At 33.3% G+C, this 26,349-nt stretch overlaps 1 long non-coding RNA gene across 1 annotated transcript in view; it reads right to left on the reverse strand.

Moving 5' to 3' along the window:
• The window catches only part of LOC309633192, a 408,869-nt gene extending 383,470 nt beyond the window's left edge, over nucleotides 1-25,399 (reverse strand). Inside the window, exon 1 of the long non-coding RNA XR_014247375.1 lies at nucleotides 996-25,399. This is a non-coding gene — a long non-coding RNA (uncharacterized lncRNA). The remainder of the gene's footprint in view (nucleotides 1-995) is intronic.
• Nucleotides 25,400-26,349: the final 950 nt, after the last annotated feature.

A 26,349-nucleotide genomic window follows, 5' to 3' on the forward strand; every position in this document is an offset into this window, starting at 1 on the left:
CATATCCTGCGTTAAAGTGTCTTAGATTTTAAAGACACCCCACATATCTACTTCTAGATCCCCTCATGAGATAGAGACAATGCTATGACTTCATCTAAATATTTCAATTTCCTCCTCAGCATACAGAAAGTTTTTATTTTTAAGTCAAGCAGGAGTTATGTGACCAAGACTGTCCAATGAAATGGTGCTGAAAGCAATGTTTTCTACTTCAAGGCCAGCTCCTAAAACCTCTCCCATGATTCTCACAATCTGCCTTTGCCCTTGTCAACCAGATACATGGAGAAGATCTAGTAGATAATTTAAAAGACCTAGGAGGTGGCAGAGTCCCTTTTAATGATTCTAGGTCTTTGAATGACTGCATGGAACAGAGAGCATCTACTAACCCAACCCTAGTTACCTACATTTGATTCTGTTGTGCAGGAAAGCAATATTTATTTTGTTAAACCAGTGAGATTTTTGTGCTATCTGAAACCACAGGTAGAATTAATTACCCTGATCTATGCAAGCATTGGTACCAATAGTATCAATGCAAGCATTGCATCAATGCAAACAATTGGTATCAATGCAAGCATAAGGAAAGACTGCAAATACCATTCACTTAGCAGTTGGATGGCAAGGCAATTTGCACTGGAGGCAGGAATATAATATAGTAGAAACATGTTTGTTAATACTGCCTCTTGTGACATGTTGAAGGTAGACCACATGCCTACTAAATAGTTAGCAGCTCTAGCTAGGGGAAGTGGTAGGAAAGAATCAAAATGTTAGCTCCTAGCTACCATTAACAATATTTTGTAAAGAGTTCAAGAAAGAGATGTGTTGAAGGGAGAAGCAGCTAGATGTAAGGGAACAGACAACTTCCAGAAATTACCACCTTGAAAGGATAGAGAAGTCAATCTCTTTTAGATCCCAAATGGTAAGTGGGAGGTGGGGATGGAGAAATCCTTTAAACCACAGAGTGCATTGTGAACCAGCCTTGGGGGAAGTTAGTAACAAACCTTCCATTTTAAACCTGGTATCTTCAAAATAGCCACCATTAACTTGAAGAATGGGAAGAGAAAAAAATCAAAAGAATAAAAGAAATCTGAGCACTATGTTTGATAGACCTAACTACCATGGTGGTAACTGCCATGTGGGACTAACTGGTAGCAAACAGATCAGAAGCTTAGTAAGTTGTTTTTTAGAGAATTATGTTGCCAAAGGAAACTACCAACTTAGCCTAAGGAATTGGAGTCCTCAGCTTTCTATAAACATGAATTACTGAATTTTTTCCCCTCTACAAGTGTAGGGAAACTTCACAGTGCCTGATGTAGATAATTTTACATTGCCATGAACCATTTTGTTCTGTGTATGACATTCTTTTCTTTTATAATTTTTTTTAAAAATTATGTGTAATGTGTGTGTAGGGATGGGTGGGTAGATAACTTTTCTTTTTAATTTATATGTTATAATTATATCCAGAGGAATCACTTCTGAACCAGATACCATATGGCAAGATTTTCAGAACATTTGGAGATTCTGTATTTAGGTTGGACAGAGTGACTCAGTAGGATTTTGTCTTAGTCTGGGTTGGGAAAGTAAATGTATATTATGGGTGAGATAAAGTAAGAAATGGGCATTTGGTGGATAAGACACAAATTACATACATACTATGTGCTCATTAACCATTTTTCTATTCCTAAGAAAAAAAACTAAACTGTATTTCCAAGTTCTCTTTGCTTCTTGACAGTGTCATAAAACTACTTTTTAACCTTAAAGATGAGCTGAAGTGGTAAAAACCTTCCAAGTCTCTCTCTCTTTTTCTCATCTTCTTTGTCTGTTGATTGAAAGACATTAGTGCATCCTTCGATCCAAAAGTTTAATATGATGGAAACATGCCATGGAAGGAAACTTGTTCCCTTAGTCACCCCTTGGAAAGGAGAAATTGAACTGCTTTGGGCTGTGACATGATCAAGAAATCCAGTGATTTTGGAATTGTTCATTAGAACAGTTAGCTTAGAGTGACAAAGCCTAAGTCCAAAAGATGTAACACTGGCATAGGATCTTTGCGGAAGGCAGTGCTTAAAAGGACAGCAGGCTGCAATGCTGCAAGTCCACCTACACATTCCCAAAGAATTTGGAAAAATAATCACCTGTGGTAACTTGGAAATTATGTCACATGACTGCTGGGTTTGTATTTCTAAGGGAAAATTTTAGAAAACAGAGATTTACTAGTGTGTTCTGGGTTTTATTGATTGATTTAATAAGGTAAAACTAGAGAGCGATAAGCTCCAGAAAGAAGTGGGTCCAGAAAGGGCTGCAAGTAGAAATGAAGCCAAAAAGGAGGTCTAGAATTTTGCAATATCCAAATATTGGACAAACCAAATATTTCTAGATCCCTGGGAGAAGGAAGACAAAAAAGGTTTTCAGGTAAACAGTCCTGGTGAAATTTTTCAGCTGATCAAAGCGATTCAGCTTTCTGGCATAGAACAGATCAAAGATATGGCCTTTCCACCTATTATTCCATCTGGCCTCAGCCATTAAATATTCTTCCACATAGTCATTAAACAGAGAGGCAAGGGAGCCAGAAGCCAAAGAATCTGTGTAATTTTGAAAAACATCTAGTAAAGAACTTCAGATGTAGTTGATGTCACAGGGAAGTGAAACAAACAGACAAAAACAGAACATTTTGAAAAAAATGACTGCTTGCAAAACCACAAACCCAGACTAAAAAGTATATGATTATTCAGCAAGCCTTAAAACACCCTTTAGGCAAAGTGAAGGCTATGAAAACCATGTATTCTCTAAGTAAAGATCACCTAAACAACCTCTTCAAACATGAGGAAGGAAGATAACAAACAGAACTTCTTAGAGAGCGGAGTGTTTATCAAAGATGTATTCTAACATTCAATATTGGGAGTCAACAGGTAGACACCTTTTTTAGTTGATACTGCATTTCCAGACCATGAGGATATGGATCCAAATCTTATCAAAAGGACTACATATGTCATTTGGGAAAATATCTATCATCTAGCTAGCTAGCTGCTTGTCAGTTTGCCTTTCTGCCTGCCTGCTTGCATGAGTGTGTGCATGGTGGGTGTGGGGGGGAGGGGTCTTATGTTTGCCTGTCTGTTTGACTATCTCTCTCTCTCTCTCTCTTGTTCAATATATGGACATAAACTTATCAATATTAATACCTTCACTACTTCTGATTTATCAGCCTTCACTAAGAAAAAAATGTAGGTATGTATATATCCCCTTTATGATGATGATCTAATTTTGGCTGTGTCTCTTCTATAATTGGCTAGTGGACATGAGAACTAGAAACGTCACCCACTGCAATCTCCTAAACGGAAAATTCATTCATAAAAATTCTTATAAATTACATTAATCAACAATTTTTGGGATAAAATTCAATTTCCTGAGAGATACATTAGGCATTATTTAAAATGCTAATTAATAAAAGTATTAACAAAATACCAGATATTCATTTCAATAACCCAGAATTATATTTAAAATATGTATTCTCATGTATCTACTGAGACATTGTTTTTTTTTACATTGGGCATGCACAGAAGAAATCAACTACTGTCTCAAGTTGGGCTCAATTATTACTATACAATGCTGCAAACCCATAGTCTATGTGGACATAAATTTGAATTCTTGTCCATATGTCCCATTGTTTATGCTTCTATTCACGAAGTCCTGCCTATTTTCAGTAAACCTAATGTTTGCCTCTTTTAGTTTTTCTCTTCCATAGTTTTCTCATTCTGCTTCCTCACTGTATTCCTTATTTAGGCTTCCCATAGGGCTCCAATCAAGGGCATTGATGAATGGTGCCACTGGAGTATTAACATTTCACTACGGCAAGGTTTGCAGTTGCTACACAAAAGTAACAAAAGGCAAAGCTGAGAGAGCAAGAATCACCTAAAACTGCAAAGAATTTTCTTTTCCAGAAGGAACTTGCATGCCCTCCCCTAGTCTTCTTTCCTTTCCCCTCTTCTCACTTCAGAGTCCTCTTTACTTATGAATTAATAGAATGAACAACATATTACTTTTCTGTTATTAAATATCCTTTCCTTTTAATATTGTACCCTATTTTTGGACTTCTTAGGTGGAGAAATAAAGCTTTATTTCTATCCATTTACACTTCATTGCTAACAAGAAGCTTCAGAAAGAATTGTGAAACTGCAGAAAGCCAATTTCTTGCAACTCACTTCTCATACGTATGTATGTTCATATGTATTTTATGAGCAACTGAGAGCCTCCTTAATTATGAAGATAATGTATACTTTGAAGAACTGCAGACCACATCATAGTTATGATTCCACACTATTTAGGGAAAGTCCTTAGGTTCCCTGATCTCAGATCTTAACTGGATATTGTAAACATCTGTACCTAAATTTTGCCTATTGACATGTTTCATTATATTTATCTTTGTAATTAAAGGTCTTATATGCTATTTATCATCACAAATGCCACATTTTCTCTACTGTTTGACATAAAAAGTAGTTTCATTCTCCCTAAAATGTTGTATTATGGTCATTTCTTTCCTTATTTTTATATAGATGAAGGAATGTGCTCAAATATGTTATTTGTAAAAACTACACTAAAATGTATATATATAGAAGCACAGATTCATAAAAATTACATGTAATACATAATTAATATTTGAAAATAAAAAGGATCTTCAAATTTTCTATGTTTGAAAACTCTTCCCTGAGGTAAAAATATAAATTACATTTGTTTCAACTTCTTTAGAATAAATTTCCATTTTGATGTGCTGTATTGCCAAGGATTGGAAAATTTGAGAAAAAGAGAACAAAGGAATTTATTTATGTATTAGATAAAGATTAAATATTAATAATATAAACCCAAGCAGAGAGGGAGGATGCATCTTAGAATTCAAAACACCATAAATATATGAAATATTGTCAAATACATAAAACTTCGATGGAATCCTTTCCATACAGATATCCTTTCTAAGACAATACTCTTCAAAAGGTATTGGTAAAAGTAAATTAATGTTTACCTTTCAATTTGTGATCAACATGACACGTTATTGCTAAAAGACTAGCCAGAGAGAGTGAACACTCATCCCACATTTTCTCTCTCTCTCTGTCTCTCTCTCTCTGCTTGTCTCCCTGTCTCTGCTCTCTCTTTCTTCCAAAGAAATATCTCTGTTTGCTTCATGTTGATAAATGACTTCATACGTTAGGTGATCTAGAAAACCCATTTCTGCCACATTGCTATATGTTTTCTAACATGGTTTCCCTTCTTATATATTTCCCTATAAAAGTCCTAGATTGATGCTAAGATATATAACTCTGGTTTATTCTGAATATATGATTTAAGTCCTTTGTCCCCCAGTTTTTTCAAATACTTATTCGCATTAATGTCACTTCTAAATGATGAGTCGATCAAGGTGGGTTTCTTTACTTGCACTGACAAAATCTGAATTAAATTGTGTTGAATGTCTGCAGAGAAGGAGAATTGCATATTTTAAATTAATCTTTTCCTTCAAAGAAAAAATATTTCTCTACATCAAGGGAACATTTTTCTCCTCACCATTTACATTCCTATTTTCCTCATTTAATTTTTATTCTATAGGATTTAAAACACATACCTCCAGATTCAAAATACTTACACTTTAATTATATATGAAATCTTGCTTATTCATCCCTAATTGAGGTTTAAAATATCATCATTAAATGATGAAAACTAGCAGCATTCTTAGAGATGATTGCATTAACCCCACCTTTTCTTATCTAAAAGAGATTACATGATTTGCCATTGAACCATCTTCTTTCTAGTCTAGTACTCTGCTCTGAACAGCATCTGTCCCCTTAAATCTTGTAACATCTACTTGACAAGATGTGGATGGATGGAATATTTTCTAATATATGCAAATAATTTTAATTTTATTCTTTAAACATGTATTAAAGCAGGTATATGTCTGCATTGAAATTACAATGACTGTCACTATGAATTCTAGGTTTAATTAATAAAAGTCTATGAGAATATAGCCCTACAGTTACATTTTTGCAGAATGAGGTACTTGAATGAAAAGAGCCTTGTATAATATTGGTAAGCATATTTTAATGCTTACTGTAGGGGAAGTATATTAGACTGATGAAAAATGCTCTTGTTAAAGATATTATCATCATTTGAAAGTGCTAAAGATGAATTCTACATTCAATAGGCATAATTCAAAATTGAAAATCTTTAGCAATGTTGTAATGTTAATTTATAGGCAAATTCAATCATAATTTGTGATTGTAAGAAAGTCCAGTGCAAAGAAATTTAAAAAGAATTTGATAGGAGAAATTTAACTGACTTAAGAATAACTCACATGAAAAGGAGAACTTTTCGGTCATCCTGAAATAAAGCATCCTGCCCTTCAATACACACACCATTTAACAAAATAAAAGTATGCAAATGGGAGGCAATATATTTATCTTGAGAAAGGTAAAGTTTTAAAATATAATCAAGCTGAAATATTATAAAATGAGTTCTGCTGCCACAATATTTTAGGATAATAGCAGAGATGTCAGTTGAGCAATTTGCAAATCATATATTTCCCTGCTGTGTTTGCAAGATTACCTTGTGAATCATCAGGATCCATAACTCTAAAGGCGTTTGATTTACATTTGCCTGAATTGCAAGGCCAGAAAGGACACTGCAGATAAGACAAATAACATGATGATCTAGTAGCTATAATACCAATAAAAAACAAACAAATAGGTCTCTTCTTCCAAAAGGCTGAAGCTGATACTCACTTTCCTTTTGCAACCAATAATTCTCTGCAAATATATAGACTCTTTATACAGATTACTTTGCAACAGCATTTTTACTGAGGCTTGTTCATGTATTTTATATCCAAAGTGATATTTGAGGCTAAAGGTGAGATGAGAGGGCTTCTATCTAAAACATTTTCCAGAATCTTTGTAATCTTCCACTCCTGTATTTTGGCCATATTCTATTTCCCCTTGCTCCCTTAATCAAACAGAGTTTTGTTTTGTTTTGTTTGTATTCAAACTTGTATTCTCACTGGTATTGCTTGCATTACTTTTTTCATCATCTCTTCCACTTTTACCAGGCATGCCTACTTTCTCCTGATAAAAATAGATAACTAGTATTTACCGAGTACTTGATACAAATAAGGAAATTTCTTAAGTTATTTTATATGTATCACTCATTAATCCTAAAATTAAATCTAGAAGATATACATATATATATAAACAAATGAGAAAACAGCTACTGAGGGATTTAACAACCTTCTCAATGTCACTTGCGTAAAATGAATGGAGCTGGAATTCAAACCATCAATCTGGCGGTTTTTGAATCTCAGCCCTTCCTACCAGTCCCTCCCTCCCTCTTTTCTTCCAGAATGTTCCAGGCTTAACCATATATGTGTCCTTCAGCAGCTATAATTGCACTTTATAAGTGTAGCCTCCCAAGGTCACAATTGATTAAATCTGTGTGAATGTCTACCACAAACTGATTGGAGGCTAGCGTATATGTGTGTGTATATGTGTGTGTGTGTAAGTGGTGTTTATGGTGGAGAAAAGGATTCACGATGTAAATGCAAAATTACAGAGAGCTAGTCTGTACAGAGAAAGTAAGACTGATAGACAAACAGAACCAGAGAGGAGAAAAGCTCGATGTAGTACCCATATTTTGTCAATTCCAGAAACATCACCGCTCCCTTCTAACCTCTACCCCACACCTCCCTCCTTTCCTCCCTCCCTCTCTCTCCCTCCTTAGACACACAGACACACACACACACGCACACACACACACATTTTAACCAAAGCAAGTGTATCTGTACTACTGTGAAGCTTCAAATTGCAATTTGGGCTTGCCCACTCAATCTCCATATAACTATAAAACATAATTGTGGGGGTTGGGACTGCAGTATTCTACTATGTGGAATAAGTAGAGAGAGTAGGATTAAAAAGATGGAGAAATAAACATTAAATAGTATGTAAATAGGATCATATAGATGAGATCCAGAGAATAAGGATGGCTCTTCAATTTTTTTCTTAGCTTCCTTTATGGGTCACAACTCCCTGACTACATTTGAGTTCTGTTGACACAACTGTAGTCTGAAAATTTTGATAATCCCTATTTTTTGCTTAATGTAAATTAGCCTGATATTATCCAACAGACTTATAAACTAATATATTATATTCTCATCTGAAAGATTAGAATACTATTTTCTTAAAAGATTTTATGGGAATATAATATTTATGAGATAAAGGAATAAAATGCCTAGCAAAAGTAAGGATTTATAATATATTGTTCCTACATATTTGACTCCTTTTACCCTATTTCTTTCTTTCTCAGTTTGTTTATGTTATTCAGTATTCTTATCACTTATGGCCTATACAATAATTTTTAACATTTTTTTCCTTAACTTTAAAAATTGAAATAATTTAAGACTTACAAAATTTACCAAAATAGCACAAAGACTTCTTGTACACCTTTCTCCCAAATTCTTCAAATGTTAACATCTTACATAATCATAATACAATTAGCAAAAAACAGGAAATTAATTTTGCTATAATACTATTAACTAAATCATAGACCTTATTCAAATTTAATTAATTGTCCCACTAATGTCTTTCTTCTGTTCTCAGATCCAATCCAGGATCACATCTCACATTGAATTGTCATGTTTCTTCAATATTCTCCTGTCTGGGAAAGTTGTTCAAATTTTTTATGACTTTGATATATTTTAAGAGTAATGGCTAACTATTTTCTGGAATTTATCCTTATTTAGATTTGTCTGATGTTTTGGCATGATTAGATTCAAGTTATACTCTTTTGGTAAGATTATCACTAAATATTACTAAGGATTTAGTCATCTGTAGTAAACTTTTATTTAGTAATAAAGATTTCTAAATATTTAGTAAATATTTTGTGGGAAGGTACTTCAAGATTCTGCAAATATCTCATATGTTCTCATACTTTGCCCCATTAATATTAGCATTTATTGTGATTCTTGCACAGGAAAGTTATTACTGTAGTGACTGTCTAAGATGATTTTCTATTTACTGTATTTTCTACATTTCTGTACTGGAATCTTCTGTAAGAAAAAGTAGTCTCTTCTACCTGATGTATTCATTTAATCAACTGTTTTTTATATTGTCATGGAATCGTGTATTTATTTTGTTCTGTGATTAATAATTCATTTTTATTGCAAAAATTGTTCCAGATTTGGCCAGTGGGATATTTTTCAAGTTGCTTTCTGTCTTTAGACATGCCAGAATCATTTTTTGAAGATGTAGGGCCTTACTTTCTGGCACTACTAAATATTCTAGGCACGTCTTTCTCTGGTATCAACATTTTTTCAAAGAGCTTTTGTTTATTCTTTTGGAAAATGGTATTTAGAGTGACATCCAGGTACCAGATATGCTCATTGCTACTGGTTTGCCACTGTTCTAGGATGTTGCAATAAACAAAGATATGTACACATATGCATGTGTATATATATGTATATTTATGTGTAACTATTCTTCATAACTTTCAAGACAATAAAGCTTTCTTTTTCTACACTCAGTTAATTTTACTCTTAACATTTTACTCTTTCCAGGCAAAGATAATAAAAAGTGGAAAATAAATAATAAATATTTAAACTAAAGCTAAACTTTTAAGTTCTTGTTTTACCCTAATTCAATCGTTGTTGCAGGCAATAATGTCTAATCTACATTACAAAAACATGATCTAAGTGCCAAATGAAAGGAACTCATGTGTCCTACAAGATGGTTTATCCTCCATACCTTGGTTTTGTTTTTGTTATTTTTTCCTCATTTGGGTTAGATCTCTAGTGATTGTCAGAATAATTAAGGTTTATGTCTGTTTTGAAGGTCAGCTATTAGTAGAAAATATAATTAAAAATCAAGTGGGCTCCTCTGGAATAGGGCAGAAGTTCAGAAGCATAAAATTTACTAGATACTACATTATGAGCAGTGACCCCATGAATAAGTTGTAGTCTTGAATAAAGGTTGATTAAATTTATCATCCAACATATTCCTCGAAAAAATATTTTTGAATTATTTTAAAATTAGCATATTTGTTCCAATTGAAATTACACTATTTATATTGATCAATCCATTTATCCAACTTTGATCAAAATATATATTTGGATAGTATTATAACAGGACAACCAAAATGGACAAAATTATATAATACAATCAGTAGAAGAAATTGAACTCAATACTATAGGTATTTATTGAACAAGAAAATTTGATAGGGCTTGATACTGAGACAAAAAATAAGACACGGGACCTTTTACCAAGGAACTTATAATATAATGGATAATACAGAGATGAAATTTTACCTATCATCTAAAGAAAATTACATTAAATTATTCTGCAATATCTAATCAGTGTTTCTTAAACTATACAGTGAAACTAAAAATCTTGCTGAAATGTAATTTTAATTCTTTGGGTCTACGTTGGTCCCTGAGGTTCTATATTTCTGACTTTGATAACAAGGGGCTAGTAAGTATCATGGGTATATAGAGGAAATAACAGTTAATATGCATTTGGAGTTAGAAAAGATTGCAAAGCTGATTGCAGCAGCTGGCCCTGATGAATGAAAGGATTTCAGTAAGTGCTTTATTTAGTGTTGCAATAGAAAAAGAAAAAATACAGTATTAATAAAAGATTTGCTTTATTGTTACGATTCCATCTTGGGTCTGATATGAAAAAGTTATTGAAAGAACATGTTGCAATTTTGCCTAAATTTGTTTCCCAGGAGTAGCATGAATATACACATAACTTCTTCATGGCCTCTCTTTGTCCAAGGTTTTGGTTTTCTAGTCTTACTCATAAGGCCTTAGAATGGACTTGACCCTCCCTTGCAGTAGTTGGGGGTAGTGAGCAATCTGAATGGCAAACTTCTACAATAGATTACATCTCCAGACAATTCATTCATGAGACAAGGAGAATGCATCTCCGATGTAGCAGGCATACTGAATGAGACAGTGTTTTTCTACAAAGCACTGACATTTTGTACTGACTCTGACCATGTGAGAGACAGAGCAAAGAGTACACAAGCTGAGTGCATTTTGTTTCAGAACCCAATCATTCTCTTCTGATCTCTTATCTTACATTTTGTCCTCTTCAAAAATGCCTCCCAAACTTCTTCCCCATCGTTCCTACAGGTAGAGCTTATCAAGGCTATGAGATTACTACATCTCTGAGGATGATTTACTTTATTTTGACATGACCTTCCTCATCGTCATTAAATTAATAGAAAGAGTGGGAACCATAAAACTGTGGAAATCAGGAGCAGTGTTTTACAGTCTCCTCTTGGTCAATATCTCTAGCCTACTTAGCTGGGTTTCAGATATAACCTTTATTTCAGAGGCCACAACTAGGCATATGTAATTATTCCCTTTGCTTCTTACTTCTTTCTACCAACCCTACTACATAAAAGCAAGTTGTTCCTCTTATCTTGGTAAGCAGGACAACTTAATACTTTCCAAACACTTATATTTGCATGATTATTACAGTCATTTTATAAGTCCATTTACTGGACACAATAGTAATTTATATACCATGTGTGTACTTATACATGTCTCTGGATATTACTAGTTTTGGCATTCATATACAGTCATTCTCCAACTTTATGTTATGAAATCCTACAGAAGTCTTTGAAACTTTGTGTGGTAGGAATATTCAGAGCAAAACTATTCTAGAAATAGCTCCTAATATTATGCCGCTGCTTTGCCAACCTCATATATATGAGATGAGAGTGATATAACCTTTACTCTGGATCAGATATGTAATTACTGTGTTTAAGTACAACCACACACGAAAAAGAACAAGCGTCTGGGTGCAGAAAGAGTTTTCTAACACAAATGGCAAAGGGTGAATCAGGCTACTTAAATAAGATACAAATAGAAAGACAAATTAATTGCATTTTAAATATTGTAATAATATGTACAATTTCCAATTTACTTCAATAGTCCTTAAAATTTACTTTTGTTATTTGAGAAAGATTTCACTGTATGGACATAAGTACAGCAAATCATTAAAAGTCAGATAGTCACTATGCCTTCAAATAGATAAATTAACTGAGCCAAATATTATATAACACAGTTCTCATCAGCAGCCCGCCTTTTATACCCACCTAATGTTTGGTTGCAAAATTTGAACTTTGTAATTGAGTGTATGTGTGTGTTAAATATTCCCCTTGACTAATATGAATGGGTATATTCATAAATTGTACTGCTATGAAAAACACTAGTAAAATACAAATTGGTTTTTATAAACCATGTTCTACACACATTTTGCATACTGGAAGCAGATTTATATGCAATATTTAGCTAAGTGTAGTAAGATTTGGAAATGTTTTAACTGTACATATTTCAAAATGTTTAAATATTTACAAAATGATTGACACATATTAACTATTTTTATGTTATTAGCTAAAATTAAATGCTCCAGAGAAATAGAGACTTTCTCTAGTGTTACTCAGATTAGTCACTTTACTTAATGGAGTTATCTATGGTTTTAATTAAGTCTCTTAAGATTAGTGAATAAGTTGATGCTTTTGAAATAAAGATACAATATGCAAATTTATCTTTACTCACACTTGAGTCTTTTAAATTTAATGTGTTATATTTCATTTTATGATTCTACAATTCTTTTTTATCTGCAAAATGCTTTGACATACCAGGTTCTGGTAAAATAAAATGTTTATAATATCCAATATCTGACAAGCCTGTTGTATATAATTAAAATGAAGATTTGTATAACACTGTATTTGTGAAGTACAAAAGTACTTCAAAATTTTTCACAGTACAAGTACTAGGATGTATACTGCTTGGTCAATTTCATATTCTTACACTTTAGAGAGAAATATATTTGTCTGTAATATCATCTCTTTCCCTATAAATAAAACCAATTATATAAATATGTGTTAAAATCTATAACAAAATTTCATAGAATGTAACATAATATTATATTTTATATTATTTAATTACACAGCATATTTTGTGCCAAATTTTCTAAAATCTGTACATTATATTAACTAAACTTGGGTTTGAAAGTGATTAGTTTACATAGTATATTATCACAGTTAAGATGTTGTTAAACTATCTTTATAGACCTTATCATTGCATGCAAATTTTTAGGAGATATTGATACATATTTACAAATTCATAGTTTCTCATGTTTTAAGAGATGTGGCTTTCATTTCTTTCTGATTATTCCTTCATAACTTTCTAACAACTTTTGATATCTTTCTTAGTCCAAAAGTCTATTTTTTTCCTCCATTTGATTACTATGAATAACTGACTTAGTTTGCTGTGACGACATTAATTTTTCTTTTTTTTTTGGAACTTGAGTAAAGATATAAGTTTATAGCCAGATTATTACAGGTAGTTGAATGGGTTATCGCTGCTCCTTAGTACAAAGATATTGAAAAAAGCATTCACACTGTAAGAATAAGTCTGAAAATTTCTCTAAATTGTTCATGAAATGAAGAAAGACATTTAACACCTTGGAAATATAATTTTCTCCTCGTCTCATCTCTTTCACCACTTTTTCTTTGTAATTCTCTTGACATTTTTGTGAAAAATATTCATTGATATTAACTAAAGTTTCATTGCTATACTGATAAGCACTTATTAAACAGGTATTTTAAAGAAGTCATTCAACATGAAACACTGAGCCAGTCACTGGGATAACACACCCCTGTTCTCAAAGCTTAGACTATAGTGGAAGACTATAAATAAACATAACATACATGCAAATTTAGAGTTCTGTATGCTGCAAAAACTGTCTCCAAAGAGGACCACCATGGATTTCTTCCTTTCCTGTATCAAAATGCTGCTTCTCACAAACAGAGGTGAACTGTGTTTGCCCTTCCTTTGAATCTAGTCTGGATTTAGTGACTTTCTCGACCAAAAGAATGTGGAAGAGTTCACATTCTGAGACTTCTGAGTCTAGGTCATGAGACAACTTCCAGCTTCTCCCTAGGTCTCTGAGAAAAGGCAGATACTAGGTAGGAAGCCCAACACAAGACAGCAACATTTTGGGTAAGCCCAAAATAGCCCCGTGGAGAGGTCTTATGAAAAGAGATAAAGCTAACCAGCATTTGGTTAGCTTTCTAGCCATCTCAGCTGACAAACCAGATATGTGAGTAAAGATACCCAGCACAAGTGAGCCTTAAGATGATTCCAAGCCCAGCAACTATTGACTGAAATAGGCATAGGAAACACCAATGAAGATCATGCATCTGAGCCCTGTTTAACATACAAGGCCATGAATGATGATAATACATTTTTTGCTTTAAACAACTAAGTTTTGGGGTGTTTTATGTAAAAAATACATAAAATCATTTATTTATGTTTACATATGTATTATATATAAGATGTACATACAAAACAGAGATAATATACATATAAATATGTATACATCTGTATATAGAAAGTGATGAAAAACAATTAAAAAAACCTTAGCCAACTAAATATATATGAAGAAATGGGATTGGACTTAACGGCGAAAAATTAGAGAGAAAGGGCTGTTAGAGAAGTCTCTCTCTGAGAACATATGAATACTTCAAACTAGGATGCAACAGGTAATTGTGGCAGAATGTACCAGCTGATAATCAAGCTCACTTCCTCCTCTTCAAGTTCTTCTTGACCTTTTTTGAAGTTTATACAGGATACCGGATTTTAGCAAATAAAATGAAAGTGGAATTGTGTGCATAAACTCCAAAGCTGTACCTCTATTTCCATACCTTTTTTTCCTACCTTCCTTCCCTTCTTTCATTCCCTCCTTCCTCATTTCCTTTATTTATTCCTTCTTTATCTTATTCCTTCTTTTTAGTCTTTATTCCCTCTTTGTGAGACAGCTATGCACTTTGAAAAACTCTGTTGTGCTTTATTACGTATTCCCCTGAGTTTCTAGTCTAAACTCCTTCCTATGGAATAAAATATTTGAAAACGTCTCTTTCTTAAATCTGCAATCTTATTTTTTTCATTCTTCTTTGCCATTTCTGTCTTTCATCACCACAGGAATACAAGAAAATATTCTAATGACTCAAGCTTCTCTCATGCTATCCTTGCTGCCTCTCTACTCACTGTTAGCTTGGTTTCCTTCTCTTCTTCTTTCAAACCTTATTTCAATGCCACTCCTCAGGGATCCTCTCCTAACTTCCATATTCAGCAATTCATTATACTTTCTCAAAGCACACTGTTCTGCTCTTTATCAAATGGACACAATTTTATCTATATATTTATTTGTTTACTATCCATATCCTCTATTAAAATGTATATTCTGTGAGGCCAGGGACAGAAATTTTTTTTCACGGCTGTGTACCGAATGGCTAGCATAGTGCTAAGAACATGGTAGACAACATATTTATTATGATAAATGAAACAGAGTGTTTTATAGTTATCCAATGAAATTCAATTTAATTTCATTTTCAATGTTATTTACTATTAGTTAACCATATTTCATCCAACTGAATATGATTACATTTCATGTTTGTGTAGATATGATATCAAAATATTCTCTACCTTAATTTCACAATTATACTTATTGCATTCACTAACAGATGAAAAAGATTAAGTTGAATTTTTAGCATACTTTACAAAATTAGTGATCAGTGGTAGGTTAAAAACTACATGTTGTGAATTTCTTAACCTTTGGGTACCTCTGAAGAAATCTTAGTAATAATTATTTTCACTCCTTTCAACACAGCCCAGCACAACACATGAACCAGGAATAGCTGAGGAAAATAATAAGAAATAGTATTAAGATGGATTGAAACCTGATATTTACATTTTTATCCTGAATATGTGGTCCTAAATGCGTGAGGATAAAGTATCAAAGTATTCCTTTTCAACTTTCTCATGAGCCTGATATGATGAGAAACAAAAAGCCAGTTTACTTGACTAATTTCCAGCTGGCAATTCTATGATCTTTTCATCTAGCGAAAAAGAGAAATTATAAATCTGTATTAAACTTGTTATCTTAGAAAGGATATCAATAGGTTATTTTTCATTGACTTTGAAGATATACTTTTTCCTATTAACTTTAAAATTTGGCTTGGAGTTTTAAAATGTTAACCCTTTCTCTATTGTGTGAGGGGAGAGTAGGAAGTAGATTGTGCATTTGATCATTTAGGGACTACATAAAAGATACGTTATGCTTTTATTTGAATGTAGAAATAAATATATACATACGTATTGTATATTGTGTACATATATACACATAAGTACAAATATGTGTGTATTAAGTTTTGCTATTAGCAAAGATATAACAGATTAAGGGAAGAGAAAGGGAGATGTGCTACTTTTTTCATTTTAGAAACGTATTTATTTTTCTTACTTTCTATTTTAAAACTTTTCCGGATTTATTTAGATATAATTGATATATAACATAGTGTAAGTTTAATGTATACAAAATGTAGATTTGGAACACATATACTGCAAAATGATTACCACCAGAGCATTAGCTAACACCTCCTTCACATCACATAATTACCATTTCTTTTTTATGGTGGGAACATTGAAGATCTACTCTCTTAGCAAGTTCCAGTATATAACACTATATTATTAACTATGATCACCATGTTGTACTTAGATCCTCAGAACTCATTTGTCTTATAACTGGAAGTTTGTACCCTTTGATCAACATCTACAGATTTTATCCACACACCAGCCCTTAGCACCCACCATTCTACTCTGTCTCTACAAGTTCGATTTTTTTAGATTCCACATCTGAATGAGACTATACAGTAATTGTCTTTCTCTGTCTGACTTATTTCATTTATAATAATGTCCTCAAGGTCCAACCACGTTGCTGCAAATGGCAGGAATCCCTTCTGAGAGATGAATAACATTCCCTTACACACACGCACGCACACGCACACACGACGGATACTATGTTCTTTCCCTTGCTTGGCTATTGTAAAGAATGCGGCAATAGACATGGGAGGGAAGCTGTTACTTCAGGGTCCTATGGAACTGGAATTGCTGGATCATATGGTAGTTCCAGTTTTAATTTTTTGAGGAACCTTTATATTTCAGTCAGGTCAGTGTTAATGTCTCTATTTTCATTTGTGATTTTATTTATTTGAATCCTCTCTTTTTGCCTTGGGTAGTCTATCTAAAGGTTTGTATATTGTGTTTATCTTTAAAGAAAAAAATCCACAACTCTTAGTTTCATTGATTTTTTTAATCGTTTTTTTTCAAATGTCTATTTCATTTATCTCTGTTCTTTGTTATTTCCTTCCTTCTGCTAATTTTGGGCTTAGTTTGTTCTTTTTTTCTAGTTCTTTGCAGTATAAAATTAATTTTTTTTTTTTTGGAGATCTTCTTTCTTGTTAATGCAGGCATTTATCCCTATAAACTTCCCACTTAGACTGACTTTGTTTTGGTATGTTGTGTTTTCATTTTCATTTGTTTTAAGACTTTTTAAAATTTCTCTTTTGATTTTTTCTTTAACCCATTGCTTGTTCAGGAGTATATTGTTTAATTTCCACATATTTGTGAATTTTCCCGATTTCCACGTTACTGATTTCTATTTTCATACCATTGTAATTGGAAAAGATACTTGATATAATCTCAGTCTTCTTACATTGACTAAGACTTGTTTTATGGCCCAACCTATGATCTTTTCTGTAGAATGCTCCATGTGCCCTTGAGAAGAATGTGTATCCTGCTGCTGTTGAATAGAATGTTCTATGGATGTCTATTAGATCCATTTGGTCTAAAGTATGGTTCAAGTCCAAATTTTTAGTTTTGATTTTCTGTCTAAATGATCTAACCATTGTTGAAACTGGGGTAATGAAGTCCCCTACTATTTTGTATTATTGTCAATTTCTCCCTTCAGATCTGTTAGCATTTGATTAATATCTTTATGTGCTCTGAATTGCAAGCAATATCAGATAATTATATCTTGATGAATTTATCATTATATAAAAACCTTCTTTGTATCTTGTTATTGTGTTTGGCTTAAAGTCTGTTTTACCTAAATATAGCTATCCTTGTTCTCTTTTGGTTTCCAATCACATAGGATATCTTTCTCCATCCCTTCACTTTCAGCTTATGTATGTCCTTAAAGCTGGAATGAGTGTCTTGTAGGTGGCACATAGTTGGATCTCATTTTTTTTATTCAACTATTGACTCTATGTTTTTTGATTGGAGAATAAAAGCAATTACATTTAAAGTAATTATTCATAAGTAAGGACTAAATAATACCATATTATTATCTGTTTTCTGGCTTTTTTATGCTTTCCTTGTTCATATTTTCCTCTCTTACTGCCTTTCTGTGTGAATTTATGATTTTCTCTAAGAATGTGCTTTGATCCCCTTTTCTTTATCTTTTATAAATATATTATAGGTTTTTAACTTTGTGGTTACCAAGAGGATTACATAAAATAACTTACACATATAGAAGTCTATCTTAGGCTGATAACTTAACTTGCAGTTGCATACAAAAACTTTACCCTTTCATTCCCGTTTTATATTTTTCATGTCAAAATTTACCTCTTTTTATATTGTATGTTCATTAACAAATTATTGTAGCTATAGTCATTTTTAATACTATTGTCCTTTAACCTTTATACTAGGGTTAATTGATTAGTGATCCAAAATATTACAGCATTAGAATACTCTGAATTTGAGTATATACTTATCATTATCAGTGTGTAGTATATTTTCATATGTTTCATGTTACTAATAAGCATTCTTTCATTTCAGCTTGAAGAACCCCTTTCAGCATGTCTTATAAGGTAAGTCTAGTGGTGACGAGTTCCCTCAAGTTTTGTTTGTCTGGGAAAGTCTTTATCTCCCCTTCATTTTTGAAGGATAACTTTTCTTAATATAATATTCTTGGTTGGCAGGTTTTTTTTCCTTTCAACACTTTGAATATATCATCCAACTCTCTCTTGACTTGTAACATTTCTGCTAAAAAATCTACTGATAGCCTCATGAGGGTTCCCTGTAAGTTATACGGTTTTATTCTCTTGCTACATTTAAGAGTCTTTCTCTTTGACTTTTGACAGTTTTATTATAATGTGCCTTTAAAAGTAGCTCTTTAATTTGATTTTGTTTGGTAACCTGTGAACTTCATGAACTTGGATACCCAAATCTTTCCCCAGAATCTGGAAATTCTTAGCCATTATTTCTTTCAATAAGCTTTCTGACCCCCACCCCCTTCTTATCCTTGTGGCTCTCCAATGATTCATAAATTGGTCCTTTTGATGATATCCCATAGCTCGTGTAGGTTTTCTTTACTTTTTTTCACCCTTTCCTTTTTTCTCTTTTGACTGGGTAATTTTAAAGTTCCTGTCTTCAATCTCACTGATTCTTTTTTCTGCTTGATCAAGTCTGTTGTTGATGCCTCTATTCTATTTTTTCATTTCATTCATTATATTCTTCCACTTTAGAAGTTGTTTGGTTCTTCTGTATGATTTCTATCTCTCTGTTAAACTTATCATTTTGGGTTTCTTTTTCCTGATTTCACTGAATTGTCTTTCTGTGGGTTTTTCTGTAGCTCATGGAGTTTATTTAAAATAGGTATTTTGAACTTTTTATCTAAAAAGGTAAATTGGAGATATCCATGTCTTTGAGATTAGTTACTGGAAGATTATTGTGATACTTGGTGAAATCATGTTTCCTTCATTTTTCATGTTTCTTGTAGTTTTGTGTTGCTGTCTTCATGTCTGAAGTAGCAGTCACCTCCTCTAGGCTTTACTGCTTTGGGGAGAGAAATACCTCTGTCTGCCTTGCTAGAAATTCTGCAACTTTCTCAGACCATCTACAGATGCATCTGTTCCACACTTCTTGCTTATTCTTGTGGCAGAATCTTTAAGATTCTAAGCCTCCTCTGGATCCTGAAACACAACAGATTCTTCCAACTTTCTGCCCAGGCTCACCAGCCATCTGCCAAAGCCTGCTTGTGCCACCATTGAGAGTGTGCACATGGATCTGGCCAGAGAGGAGTGAGAGGTGCGGTGTATGGTGAGGCATATGGATCATTGAGGGTGTCTGTGGGACATTTGAGGGAATCCATTGGTGAGACATTCCCAGGAGCTCATGGGCGAGCTTCTTAATGAAATCTGCCATGCAGTTAGGATCCATGTCCCTTTAATATCCTTCAAGATCCCTATCTGCCACTCTCCCAGACTCTTACTACCCCCTTCCCTGTAACAAAACTTCTGATCTAGTACTCTGGATGGGGTGAGAGCAAAATGAACACCTTTAGCAGTGTCCCACACAATTGGTGAAACCAGGTGTTCACTCACACACTCTCCCTTTTTCCTTGTGGGATAAATTACAGGCAAGTGAAGTTCTTTCTTGGCTCTACGCTGTGCTCCCTTGGGGGATGGGTGACATGCAAAAAGTCAAACTGTTCCTCCTACCCACTCTGATGTGTCCAAAGTCATATTTTTTGGTCTCACAGAATGCTGTAACTTCTTTGGAAACCTGATACTTCCACAAAAGCTCTCTCATCTTTGAGTGACTGTCTAAGTCAGTGTCCTCCAGGGCCTCCTATATCATGACAAGGAGGCTAGAGTGGTTCATGGGCCAGTGAAGCATTCACAGCCCAGACCAAGATTTGTCTGTCTGTTATCTGACGAGTGGGTGGGTGAGACTCCTGTGGCTCCTTTGGTATATGGTGCTGGATCCCACAGATCCCTCAAAAGCACTTTGGCCTGTGAATTGATGCTGAAATTTTGTTGTTGGTAGTGGGGCAAAAATAAGGGAGGTCTTGTGTTGCCATGATGCTGATGTCACTCCTCTTACTTTCTCTTTGATTAAACATTGTTCAAAATGGATTGCCATATTCCTATCAAAAGGATAATATATGCATGCATTTCATCATTTTCTCCATTGCATTGACATTTGAAACATCTTCAATTTATTCCATCTTTAGAAAAACTGGATTTAGCATATTTTATTGCACTTAACTTACAAACCAGTATTTGTGAAGTGAATTTATTTTTCAGGCATCTCAAGAAATTTTTGATTGCTTATGTGTGCTATTACCTCTTTCTCGTTCTCTTAGTGTATAGGGGTTTGATAACACTATTGCCAAAAAGAAAAGAGAGCCACTATTTCTGAATATCATTTCAATGGGATGCAGACACAGACTGTTATAATTTATTCCAAAGAGAATTGTTGAGACACTATTATTCTCTACTTTAACTTCCAAGTTCATACTTCTCTTGTCAAACTCAAATAAGTAAAGTATAATGGGAGAATAAGTTACATTCTAGAGTATACACATTCAGGGGCTCCCACCAGCCATGACTCTGAGACTGTCTGGCAGATGTAAAGGGTTTTAGCACAATACATGATAAATCACAATTTAACACTCCACAGGTATAAGTAGCAATTTGATTCTGCTTTTGGTGGATTCTCACGTGGGAGCTTTTGGCCCCACCAAAGCTATTGATTAATGTAGGCCTTCGTGTTCAGAATGCAAGTTTCTGGAGATTTGACTCCCTTCTCTGATCCTGAAGTAGGGCAGTTTCTTTTCTGAGGACTGTGGGACATTATCAGTTGTTTTATCATTTAAAGATAATTTCCTCATCTTGATTTACTGAGAACACCAATTCTTTTGTCATATTTTAAGTACATCCACACCACTCAATTATTTTAGGTTTTAAGTCCTTCAGATAAGTGCATTAAGCAACCAATTTCACACCTGCAATCATTGCTTCACATTAAAAAGTATTTCACTCAAATATATATGTTGTATATATTTAACTTAAGTAATGTTTTCAAAATAATTTTTACCATAATCTGAACAATTTAAATGACCTTCAGAAAGTAAGCAACTGTAAAAATATTTCCTTCCTTTTTGGAGCAAACATACCTAAAAGGATTTTCCTGTACTACTTAGTCAATAAAGCTAAATTTCTAATAGGAAAGGTTTTATAGCCTTGAGTCAGTTTTTCTTCTTCTTTTCCTTTTTTGTTGAAAAGACTGATACATTCTGCGTATTATTTTGCATGCCTGCTAAAAAAGGCCACAATTTGTCCAAGTGGGCAGCCACAGAAATGACCATTTTTCTCTACAACTACAGACCCAAATCTTAGTTGTCTTTCAATACTTTGTGGGCTTGATTCAGATTCTTGTTGGTTCCTGTCTGTCTCTGAACTAAGAGTAAGTTTCTTGTTTCTAATAGTACCTTAGAAGTGAGCCAAGTATGGACCATGGATCATCTTGACACGTTTCTCCTGCTTTAGAAAGTACATGACTCTGGAGAAGTCAATGAGTCAATAGGAAGAGGCACAGTGCCCTTTCCTCTCACATTGGAGCTTGTACTGGGAGCAGATATCCTGAACTAAATTTATCATTAGAAAGATCTTTTTTTCTGGTAATACTGACCTGACCAAAGCGTCAAAAACTGATCTCTTGTGAGAGAGCCTGTGAGATTTTAAAGCCTGAGAATTCATTACCCCAATCACTGAAGGTCAGCACTGACTTTTTTTTCCTTTTTTTTTTTTTAAGAATTGAACTTTTAAAAGTTTAGAGGCTTAACTATAGCTACTGTAAATGAAGCTTAAGGCCAACGCAGAGTCAGAAATCAAAGACAAAGTGACATCATGTCACAAAATTAGGCTAAATGAATCCGTATCCAAGTTTTCTTTTTTTTTTCCCCTTTTTTCTCTTCATATCATAACATCCACATGCACACAAGCTAAGAAAGGCAACTATTTACAAGGAAAAAATGTTCACAGACCTGGAAAAGAAGGATTGGACGTCTTGACGCAGGGCTTGTGCTGATGTATTTAAGAAAGATTTCTTAACACCTATTCAACCTTTTTCAAGCTTATATCACTGAGGGATACTGTACTTTTATAAAGGCCCAAATCATTCTCAAAGTTGAATGGAAATTATCTCTTTAAAGTCTGCCTGTCTTGTGCACTTGTATTATGCTGGGTCTCTCCATCCCTCATCACTGAGATGACTCCTGCACCCAGAAACATCTGTCACAACACAGTCACTGTGTTATACCACAGCTATTCATTATATGAGTTCCTGTTTGATAAAAAAATAAACCTGCTCAAAGAAGAGATTCATTGTACACTAGAGAGATGAATTAGGGTTCTCTAAACTCTTAGGAGTGTTCTATACTTTTTGGCTACTTAGCTCATCTTTTAGAAGACAAACAAGAAATATCATAGACTAGCCTTCCCCTCAACATATTCTTCCTGATTCAGCAAAGCTTTAAGTATTAAACCACATTTTTCAAAGATCAGCAAAGATTATAAATTAAATGTAGATATTATTTTTATTTTATGTATGAGTATAGCATAATTATACAGATAATTTGAAGGAATAAAGATTCATTAATAGTGTAAAAAAGTAATATAATCATTTTAAAGTGGATAAGAGAAATTAAGTATCATTATGTGATAGGGAAATTTTAGATTCAGTTTAAAATAAATAGTACTATCCATTCATTTATAAACTTTCTTGCATTATAGTAATTGGGGTACATCTGTAGGACAGAGAGAAAATTCTATTTTATTTCAAAAGTAAGATATATTAAGAGGACTGTCTCTTTGAAATTAATAGTTTTGCATTAGTAAGTATACATGAAATTCCAGTAATTCCACATATATGCACAATGTTGAGCAATATACATATAGATGTTTAATTATTTTCTATGCTCTACTGAAGCCTCAAATCTAAGTGCACTAATCAATGTTTCATCTAGTATAATCAAGTAACTAACAATTTATTATCTTAAAAATGTACCAAATAACCTCACTTGACCTTAAAATTTATCCTTTTGAAATCCAAAACAAAAAAATTACAAAACAAAATTAAACAAGTAAGAATATAAATAAATATGTAAATAAATAAATAGATAGGTGGACAGATGAACAAATAGATAAATAAAGAGTGGCAGTCATTATACTTGGCACATAAAGTTAGTTTTTAAATTTAGTTTATTACCAGCTATAGCTTTCAAAGTAATTTTTTCTTACTTTAACTTACGGTGTCTTAAATTTTATGTACTATTATTAGTTACTTATAATCTTTTTTAAAATAAGATGGAGTACCAAAAAAACATACAAAATAACTATTTGGCATAGAATTAACTGTATTTATATTACTTTCACTTCTTTAAAAGTATGCCGAACTTGCTTAAATATCTCTCAGTGACTGAAGGTTACATCATTGACATTAACAATATTACTATGCTTTTGTATAGTGACACGCTGAAGGAGCATTGAGACCTTAAAAATTATTTGGCTCTAGGATAAACGATATTATACCAATGTAATTTCTACTATTCTGTTTCTCCTTCTATTATCAGCTATGCTATTTCTTGGTGTGTGTGTGTGTGTACATGCATACGTCTATCTATGTATATATAATACAATTACTGAGTGGCCCTCTAAGGTAAGTTTCTTTATGAATGTGAAAATAAAATAAAAGTACTTTTGGAAAGCTACAGGAGCATGGGAACTCTTAAAACACAACAGTACTTTCCAGTTCCTAGTTGCATGTATAGCAGATAATTCATTTTCCATAAATACGAAGAGCATAGTGTAAGACAAAAAATTAAACAATTATAGTACTATTAAAATCGTGATTCAGATAAGCATTAGCTAGATTTCAAAATGAGGAAACCGAGTAAAAATTATTTATAATCAAAATTAACCCTGAAATTTGCTTAAGAATGCATCACAATGGAGACTGGCATTCTTGCTCTTACAAGTCTAACTAAAACCATTTCTTCCATTAGTGCTGGAATCAATTGTTGTTTCTTTAGTTAAGGACCAGATGAAGTAATTTGTATGCAACTTGGGGAAATAAAAAAGTACTTTTGTGGTAGAATAATACTCAGTGTGAAAAAAGTAACAGTTTTGGATATAATCACTTGAACCATTTGAAATATATTATTATAGGTTTTTAAATTTTTTCTTCTTTCTTTGTCAAGCACATAAGCACATACAGTTCAATTTTAATAATTCCAATATGTACACACACACACATACGCACATACACACAGTAGTGTCTACTGTACGGTCTTTGCACAGGTTTAATAGTTCAAAACCAAAATAGTAAAAAAAAAAAAAAAAAAGACTGAATTTATTCAAAGAGTTGGTCTTATATTTTGTCTTGTGGTCAGTTGCAATTATTAAATGACCTTTTCTGCTTTTATTCCACTTTTTGTTGTATGGAAGTTCTCATATTAAATCTAATTCCATAGTGCCCCAAACATATGAAATCCTGTTTTTTTAAAAATGTATTGCCAGTCTTCCACTTCAGAGAAGATGGGATAGATGTCTTTTCCTCTATTCTTTCCATGAATTAACTCTATAAACCAAAATATTATATATAAAACACACATAAGACAACTTCTGAAAGACAGACAGAAAAGATAGATTGGCTAGAAACATGGGACCCAAGGAAAGACAGTAGTGGTTTCCTTGATTTTTCTTTTTGCTTCTCATATTCTAGATTGAGACCTAAAGAAGCTGTAAATTGGGTATGCCAATAAGCACAGGGAAAAAAATGCCCCATAAAAGCCTCCTCTCCATAGCCAAAGGACTAGGAAAACAGGAGCCTAGAAACAAATGCTTTAGACAATAACTGCTCTACTCCAGCAAACACCCACCTTATCCTACCCCATCCCATCCCCCCTGCTGCATGCACACACACACACTTACCCCAACTACAAACCAGCAAAGTTCAGTTGGATATCTGGGACTTCCACCCTTGCCAGTACTAATGAGTTATTTTATCTCTCTCCATTAGAGTGATATTACAGGAGGCCTAGCAGGGAGTCAGGACTTTCACTTTTGCCCAGAAATAATGAGGGCAAATATTTTCTCCCCTCTATGAGTATTGAGTAGAGAACATGGGAGGAGGTAATGAGACTCTGCTACTCCTCCAAGTCAGAGAACTAACAGTAGAGGACTAATGGGGAGCCAGAACTCCAGTCTCCACCCAGCAGTAATAAGGAGACACCCTTTGGTGTCAATGGAAGCCAACTAGGGAACCTAAACTTCTACTACATCCCAGTAGTAGTGAGGTAATGACCAACTCCTTACCAGAGCAATGTCAGAAGACAGCTAAAAGAGAAGGTTTAAATAAGACTGAGAGTCTCATAATATAATACTTGAAATGTTCAAGTTTTAATTAAAAATCACTTGTAATATCAAGATCCAAAATAATCTTAAATTTCAGGAAAAAGATAATTGATAGGCGCCAACACTGAGATGTCAGTGATGTTAGAATTATCTGACAAAGATTTTAAAGCAGCTATCATAAAATTGCTTCAATGAGAAATTTCACCTCATTTAAAAATATGAAAAAATATAAAATCTCAAATAAGAAAAAGTCTCAGTCAAGAAATAGAAGATAAAAAT

Source organism: Balaenoptera borealis (assembly GCF_965194805.1).
Source record: "Balaenoptera borealis genome assembly, chromosome: 8".
Taxonomy (NCBI): Eukaryota; Metazoa; Chordata; class Mammalia; order Artiodactyla; family Balaenopteridae; genus Balaenoptera; species Balaenoptera borealis.